General features: G+C 40.9%; 1 protein-coding gene and 1 long non-coding RNA gene across 2 annotated transcripts in view; one reads left to right on the forward strand and one right to left on the reverse strand.

The window, feature by feature from the left end:
* BBOX1 (gamma-butyrobetaine hydroxylase 1) overlaps positions 1 to 416 on the reverse strand; it is a 57828-nt gene extending 57412 nt beyond the window's left edge. Inside the window, exon 1 of the mRNA XM_040495583.1 lies at positions 272 to 416. The gene's annotated coding sequence lies outside the window, so the exon portion shown is untranslated. The remainder of the gene's footprint in view (positions 1 to 271) is intronic.
* Positions 417 to 2365: 1949 nt separating this feature from the next.
* LOC121043633 (uncharacterized) overlaps positions 2366 to 8601 on the forward strand; it is an 18736-nt gene continuing 12500 nt past the window's right edge. The window contains exons 1-2 of the long non-coding RNA XR_005796948.1: positions 2366 to 2566; positions 3358 to 3610. This is a non-coding gene — a long non-coding RNA (uncharacterized LOC121043633). The remainder of the gene's footprint in view (positions 2567 to 3357; positions 3611 to 8601) is intronic.

The following is an 8601-nucleotide window of genomic DNA, read 5'->3' on the forward strand; positions in this document are numbered from 1 at the left end:
AGAGAGAGAGAGAGAGAGAGAGAGAGAGAGAGAGAGAGAGAGAGAGACACGGAAGGGAAGGAAGGAGGGAAGGGAAGGGAAGGGAAGGGAAGGGAAGGGAAGGGAAGAAGGAAAGGAAAGGAAAGAGCTTTTATGACCTAGAGGAGAAGCAGTTAGAAAGAGAAAGTACTTTGAACACCTATTAGTGCCTGAAACCACAAAACCCCCAGACTCAGTGCAAAGCATTGCCTTAGTTCAGAGTTTTCCTGATAGAAGGAAAAGCAGTTCTCACCTGTCTGGTCTCCTGACCCTGAGCCAGCAGCAGCAACCAAAGCAAGTGAAGGAGACTCCTGTCTCATCTGTTCAAACTGACAGCTCTTTTACTCTAAAAGTCACTTGGAGAAAAGACATTGAGATGAACATTTAACAGGGAGGAGCTACTAGCTCCCACCTCAGCAGAGGTGAGGTGATGTCTACTTGCCCATAGAATATTCCATTTGAGCCTCTTTGGAGGGAGCTTGACTATTTCAGGGGCAGGGAGGAAGGTTGGGATGGGTCCCCTTAAGCCTGATGCCCTCCTTCCTCCGCAGCTTTGGCTGAAATGAACAGTAGCTGCCAGAGACCCTGGGGCTTTTCTGAAGGCACCTGGTTGCCCAGTGACTTGAGTCACAATTACACAGGCCTGAGGGCAACAAAAGGGAAGGCCGGGGTGAGCAGTGTGCCAGGGACCCAAAGCCTGGCTGCCAGGCATTCAGATGGAGAATGCCCAGTGCAGGGGGAGGGCTGGTGGACGAGTCTCAAGTCCTAGTTCCTGATGGGGAAGAGAGTCCATTAGAAGAAAGTCTACAGATGACAACTGAAATCCAAGGGAGAGACACTTGAGCCCTGGGCCTTTGTCCCACAAAACCACCCTTCCCGAAAGACACCGAAGCAGCCTCAGCCTGCAACTTGTTGCTTCTTGCCTGAAGGACTCTCACAGCTGTGAGACAGGCACAAACAAAAGAGCTAACCACGGAGAGAGAAAATGCAGCCCAACTCTCCCATGGCCTCTGCTGTGGTTTCTTGCCCAGGACAACTGCCCCTTCCAGAACTGCAGTGTTCCCTTCCTCAGTGATGCCCTGTCAGCGACTTCCACAGTAAAATGTAAACGGTGTCTCTTCATTTGTCATCCCCTCCTCCATCTTCCTTCTTCCTTTCCCCCAAGTCTCTGGGTCAAATTACTGACACACAGTGTCCAGTGAAAATAACAGCAAGTTTTATTCCCAAGTATGGGAGGAGAGTATGTGCACATGGCAGGCCCTCATAAATGTTGCCAGCATTTTAAACCCACAGTAACTGAGGTTATATGTATGCCAGAAGCAATCAGTTCATTATATTTTAAACATTCAGATGACATCGTAGACACAGATTCAACTAATTTCACATTTTGTGCTTTCATAACCATCACTGGAGTAAATTAGGTAAATTCTATTCCAGCTTTAAGACAGTTGTTGAAAAAAATGTGTTGCACATACATGGCTTCTTATAGAAGAGTAAAACAAAACAAAACAAAAACAAACCTATCAATGATTCAAGTTTTGGTTTGTTTTTTAAGTTTATTTATTTTGGGAGAGACAGACACAGCATGAGCAGGGGAGGGGCAGAGAGAGAGGCACAGGGAGAATCCCAAGCAGGCTCTGTGCTGCCAGTGCAAAGCCAGACATGGGGCTCAAACTCATGAAACTGTGACATCATGACCTGAGCTGAAACCAAGAGTCAGAGAGTAGGATGCTCAACTGACTTAGCCACCCAGGTGCCTCAACAGTTCAAATATTAAATCCTGCACAGAAAGAATTAATTCCCACACTGGACACAAACAACAAACAAATCCTACTCTTGACGATGTGAAACCTCTTTAAGATGAAAAAAATACAACGAGCATTTCTCAGAGGACTTTCTCCTATCTGTTTTAATGTTTCATAGTCTTCAGCTTGCTTTCACATGTGGCTGCTTACTGTACTATCCTGGAAGCAGCAAACCATATCAAATTCTGGATTTCAGATGGAGAAAATGAGACCATGATCGTTCATGAGCTATAGAAGGTGACCAAATGTGCAAGAGACACCATTGGTACCAGAGCCAGAAATGTGGACACTTTGCCCATGTGTTTTTGTTTTTGTTTTTTTTCAGATTTAAGAAAAGTTTATTTTTAAAATTAACTCCATGCTAAGTACGGCTAATGAACTTACGTGTAGCCAATGCGTTACACATTAGAAACACTGAAATAGAAGATGAGTGTGCACAAACAAAAGATGCTCTGGATTTCTTGAAAGCCTTCTTCGGTATTGCCCCAACAGAAAGATGGGAGGAAACTGCGAAAGATCTGACTCAGAGATTTGAAGGTGGGTGTTTCCAGAGGAGGAAGTCTGGTGACTCCAGGGGCAGCCTACTTATATTGTACCATATTTAACACACCGTGATGCTCAGGGAGTTGTCTTGGGTTTGAGAAGATCTTCTAGATGGCAGGACTAGTTAGCTTCCGTGAAATCTAGTACCTCTGGGAAAATTCTGCTGCTTACAAATTTCCTATTTTGAAAAAGGAAAACTGGTAAGATTTACAAAGAATACTTACCGTATAAATAGGTGGTAGATAGCAGTGTTCTTTTGGTTTCAATTTTAGTAATTTTATAGAGGTTTAAAAAGTACAAGACAGGTTTTAATATTAAAATAGACTGTAATTTATATTTAATTTTATATGAAGAAGGCAAACAAAATGGCCCATAATCCCACTGCCCTCACATGATTAAGAAAAATATAGAAAGATTAAATGAAAAGTAAGTCTTTCTTCTCCTTCTTTCGAATTCCTTTCCCCAAATGTCATTTCTGTTTAATTTTTTTTTGGCCTGTATTCAAATATTTACTATAGAGATGTGTAACTCAGTGGTGTGCCGTTAAATACTGAACAACCAGTTCTTAGTGCCCACATGGTCCTAATCCTCAGGTAAATAACAAAAATGTTTTCATCAACCATGGTGAAAGGTCCCATGAGCAAGGAGCGAGCCCAGTCTAGAAATTGCAAAATGATTCAGCCAGGTAGGTATAAGGAACATTTGCATTGAGTGGGAAGCTGTCCTCAGTCTGTCCGATAACAAATACTGTGATGATAAATAAATATTAATAATCGTTTTGCTAACTAAAATAAATAGCTAGGCTCTGAATTTTTAGTCATTTGGTTTCTAAGAACTTAGTAATTTCTGAGTAAATAATAAGCTGTCAATAAATGGCAAATATTAATTTTTTTTTTTTTTTACTTGGGCTGAAGAAAAGGGTGGTAATATAGCCAATTTGATCTTGGGGATAATTTGTTTTAAATAATTAAATGATTATATTTCCTCTTAGCGGAACATGAACTCCATGAGGGCTCTGGACTCCTGTATTCAGTACTGCTCTTAGAACAGGCAATCGTGGCCTGTGTTTTGGGGAGCTCTACTCTGGCCCTCCTTCATCAGTACTACTCCCCATGCGTGATCCATCTGTGAGACCAAGGTACACACCCAGAACCTGCACCAACCCCTCCATTCTAGATAATGCTCTGCAAGCACAGGCCCTGAAATTTCACACCAGCAAAGACTTGTGCCTACTTCTAGTGTCTGTGAGTATTCCCTTCTCTTTCTCCAGGCCACTGAGGTTGCACTGTGGCCCTGGTGTGTACTCACATAGACCAGTGGGATGAGCCAGGAGCAGCTGTGTATGGTGTATAGAGAGATGAATTTGAGATGTGTATTCTGGAGTATCCACACAGTCTCCCTCCCTGTGCAGGATGAATCTTGGGGTAGGATGAGAAGTGGAGGGGTCTGTGGCTCTAGAGTCTAGGGACTGGCCTTCCCTCCCTTCCCAAATTCTGGTACGGAACAAGGCATCTGGGAATTCTATTAGTTTTGTTGTTGTTTCAAATTTTTATTTAAATTCTAGTTAGTTAACATATAGTATAATATGGCAACAGGGAATTCTAAATTCAAGCTTGGACTTCTACGTTATTATGAAGATATATTTTTCAAGGTTGGAGGATGGAACATATTTTATTCAACAGTTAGATTGTTAAAAGCGATGGTAAGTGTTCAACAAGATACCCTCTGAAAACAACCACCACCACTACCTAATATGTAGCATTTGCCATTTGATGTACTGGATATATCTTCCTGTCATGGCCAATTTCAAGGTGCAACATTTCACAGATGCAACATTACTGCACATGAATTTGGGAAGAGACGCATCCAGTTGGCTCTTAGCAGCTGGCTGATAGAAGCTGGATCCAGAACATCACTGTTTATAATTTTCAATATTTAGACATAGAGTATAGGGGCTTCAATGTATACTCTCATCCCTGGCCCTCCAAATGTTAATGATGCAACCTAGTACACAGAAAAGTGCTGGCATGTAGTCGACCTCTTGAATAAAAAGTCCTATTAGTTGTGTGACTTTAGGTAAGCCGTTAATCTATAAAGTAATCTGTACTTTACAGAGTTCTTGACCAAACTATACAGTTCATGTAAAAGCATCTGGCATAGTTCTTGGCACCTTATATGTAATCAATAAATGCTGTTGAAATAATGAATAATTGGCATTCAATAAATGTTAACATCTTTTTTATTATCATATTTGGGAAAAATTCAATTTTTTTTATTTTTAAGCCATTCTTAGGTGTTTGTAATTTTCTGCAGTTGTCTCTTGGTCAAGACAAATGCCCATTTCTTTCAGGGTTTTTCTTGGAGAACCCTTTGAGATAGACATCTCGTTTTATCCAGTTCCCAAGGGAACAGTGCTCACACAATGTTACTCATTTTAGTAAGTTTGGTAAAATTCCATTTGGCTACAAGTCTGTTATCTGAGCCTAGGGGAGAAAGGCTGTATTTTCCTATACTCTAACTTTGTTCTCAGCTGTATTTTGTATCCTGCTATAGTGGAGAGAAAAAATGGCTTCGAATTAATACTTAAGATTTAGTCATTCCATATGTTATCCTCAGCGAGGGATATATTGAGTTTTCAAGATGAACATTTGAGAAATAGGAAGTATAAAGGATTCAGCAGTGGTATTCTCCTCCTCACCTGCTTGGTTAATTGCATGAAGCTTAACGATGAGTGATAATTTCTACTTGAGAAGGTTGTCACCCATGAACATATTCCATTGGTTGGTAATTGATACACTTAGTATAAGCATCGTTTCTTTTCAGTAATCCTTAAATAGCAGGTATCTTATTTCTCATGAGGATGTTTGCTTTCTCCTAAAGTATTTCAGTGTTGCTACCATGTGTTCAATGAGCCATTTGTCCCCCTTCTCAACATTTTTAGCAGTGAGACATTTTTTTTTTTCTCTTCACAGTGCCACAAATAGTTTTTCATTTTACCTACAAATTACCACAAAAAATTTGCTTAGATGAATTCTGTTTCTATAACTTCAAAACTTTGGAAAGAAACCTCTCGTAAACATAGAAAAGGTCTTGTCTGGGAATCTTCCTTTATACTAGTAAAAATCAGTTCTTTCTCCAAAATATCTCCAAAAAAGAGTGTTCTATAATCATATCACAACAGAGTGGAAAACTCATCTGATAGGCTGTTAATGACAGCACAGTTTCATCAATAAAAATATCAACTTAAAGGCAGAGCTCAGGAAAATCATCAGTATATGTAGAGTATAATTAGCCATTTAGAAGAATCTTAGACATATTCTGATCTAACAATCTTATTTTCTAGATCGTTACACTGAAACATGTCTAAGCTAAAAACATTACCAACCCAGATATCATCAGGGGACACTGTTGAGATTTTCAGTTGTATATTAGTGAGAATAGGTTGGGTTATTGTGCATAAATTACAGCAAAAGCTTGGTAGCTTAAGACAACTGAGGAAGGGGTATTTGCCCCTTGACATGACATGCCCATCATGGTTGGGTAGTGAGATGTGCTCCATGAGCTCAAGGATCAAGATTGATGAGGTTCTGAAACATCAGTAAGAATGGCTAATCATGCCTAGAATTTAAAGAGACTCCCACCTGGGAATGTCACCTGTCAGTTCACCCATTTCAACAGTTAAGCAAGTCATTAGTCATGTATCCCTTCAAGGAGGTAGGGAGCTGCAATCCAACTTTGTTTTTGGAAGGAGGAAACTGGAATATTTGTGAACAGCCCCAATGTCTGCAAATCCTTACTACTCCTACAGTTAAGATAATTTTCAAATGTGTGAACTCAGACATAGATAATAAACATGGAATATACTAAGGCATAATACGACTTTAAAAGAGATGTTTAGAGAATGCAGTTATAACAATTAATTCTAGAAAATTATAATGGCATTTAATGGCTAATTGGCTGAAAAGTTTCTTCCATCTCTCACCTGACTAAATTAGTAAGACCCAAACAGTTGCAGGATAAATGATGTTAAGATATCTAAGGAAAGGATCAGTAGGAAGGTGAGGGATCATTAGAAAACAGAAGTTCAAAGGGGAAAGCTGATACCCTCCTTCCAGCACCACCAAGGGATTTGGCAATACAGATGGATGCATTAGTGTCTGCTAACACATCCCAATAACATTTGAGACCCACACGTAGTTCTTGCTCAATAAGCCATTTTTACATCAAATTTTAACTTTCGTGGATTTCTTTTTTCTTAGAGGAAGAGAATGGACTTCTCAGGCTAATATGAATATTTAACATTGGAAGTTAAGGGTTCTTATTCTAATTCAACAAGTTGATCTCTAGTTTATAAGCTTTAGTTGAGGCAACCTCACTAAGTCTTATCAACTCTGGGAGACTGATACTTCTGGATCTACATGGCTAATAATTGACTGTGGGAAATTCACTTAGGAAATCCTACTGGATAAGACCCTCCACTCACCAATCAGGTAACCTGGCAACATCTGACCTCCTGCCTCAACCATTCCTCACCCTCCCAAAGAGTTACCCTCCAAGTGTGATGTGAAAGGTGCTAGTTAACGTGCCTTCTTAATATGATCTCCATTCTGCCCAAAGTCAGTCCAATAGTGGTGTTACTGGGTGGTGAACTGCACAATTCCTCGGTCCTTGTCTTCTTCAAGGAAAGAGTTCAGTGGACTCAATAGAAAGTTGAAGCGGCTAAGGTTTTGTTTGGCAAACCAAAGGTACAACCTAGAGCCATAGGAGGGGGCTGACCCGAGGGTGGGTAGCAGCCGGCTGAGTTCCACATTGTGTGTGTGGTTTTTTTTCTTTTTCTTTTTTTTAACGTTTTTATTTTTGAGACAGAGAGAGACAAAGCATGAATGGGGGAGGGTCAGAGAAAGGGAGACACAGAATCCCAAACAGTCTCCAGGCTCTAAGTTGTCAGCACAGAGCCCAACGCAGGGCTGGAACCCACGGACGCGAGATCATGACCTGAGCCGAAGTCGGCTGCCCAACCGACTGAGCCACCCAGGCGCCCCTGTGAGTGTGTGTTTTTTAAGGGGATCTATTTGGTCTCCTCCTTCCTATCTTATTGTCATAGCACCCTCTGGATCCATCCCAGTTTCCTCCTTCCAGCCTTTGGCGCAGGGTCCTGTCTGCCATCTTCCCATGAGCGCCTAAAGCGCAACTCATGGGGGGGGGTGGGGCTAAAACCTCCATGTAAGCAATATTATAACGATATTATCATAGTCTTGGGGTTACTAGAGGACACCGTTTTCCTTAAGTGTGCATGCCCCAAAGTTGGGCCAGTCCTATCTCCTGCTTATCAGCTGTGCTAAACCTCAGAAGGGTTTGGTCTAAGGGAGACGGGTAGTCACTGGGCAGAGACTGGGTGGTCGCTGGTAATCCCCCATCTGCCATACTCCCTTCTCCCTTCCTGCTCCTGTCCATCTAACTGCCTACTCTAGTCAATGTGCCATTGACTGCCAGACACAGCATCTCCTCGTTAAGATTGAGTCTGGAAATTTCCTGAGATCTTTTAAAACATAACTGTCCTTTGAGAAAAATTCTACTTTGTCACTAATGTTTACTAAGCCTTTCTCATGGAGCAGACACTTTGGTCACTGTTTTATGCTTTATTTTGTTTAATCTTCACAAAACTCAGTGAAGTAAATGCTGTCATTCCTACTTTACAGATGAGTGAACTGAAGCTCAAAAGCTTGGTAACTTGTCAAAATTACCAAACTAGTAATTAGGAAGGGTAATAGGATTCAGTTGCAGTTCTGAGTTCAAAACCGGAGCTTCTCATTACTATGTAGCAATGTAGAGGGTAAAATACAAAATACAAAGTGACTACAATCATCACTCATTTATTCAACAAGCCTGTTTAAGAGCACACTATGAACTCTTCCAGATGCTCCTCAAGGAGTTATTATTCCATTGAGGAACACAGGCAATAAGCAAAGAAATTAATGGGATAATTTCAGTTAGTGGTAAGTGCTATGAAAATACTAAAAAGGATAATAGGATGGAGAGAAATTTTACTAAAAGGATATTAGTGTGCTGGTCAACAAAAGCTTCCTCCCACCCTTCCTTCCTTCCTTCCTTCCTTCCTTCCTTCCTTCCTTCCTCTCTCAATCTTTCTTTCTTTCTTTCTTTCTTTCTTTCTTTCTTTCTTTCCTTCCTTCCTTCCTTCCTTCCTTCCTTCCTTCCTTCCTTCCTTCCTTCCTTC

Source organism: Herpailurus yagouaroundi, unplaced genomic scaffold (genome assembly GCF_014898765.1).
Source record: "Herpailurus yagouaroundi ecotype Mexico unplaced genomic scaffold, PumYag 187, whole genome shotgun sequence".
Taxonomy (NCBI): Eukaryota; Metazoa; Chordata; class Mammalia; order Carnivora; family Felidae; genus Herpailurus; species Herpailurus yagouaroundi.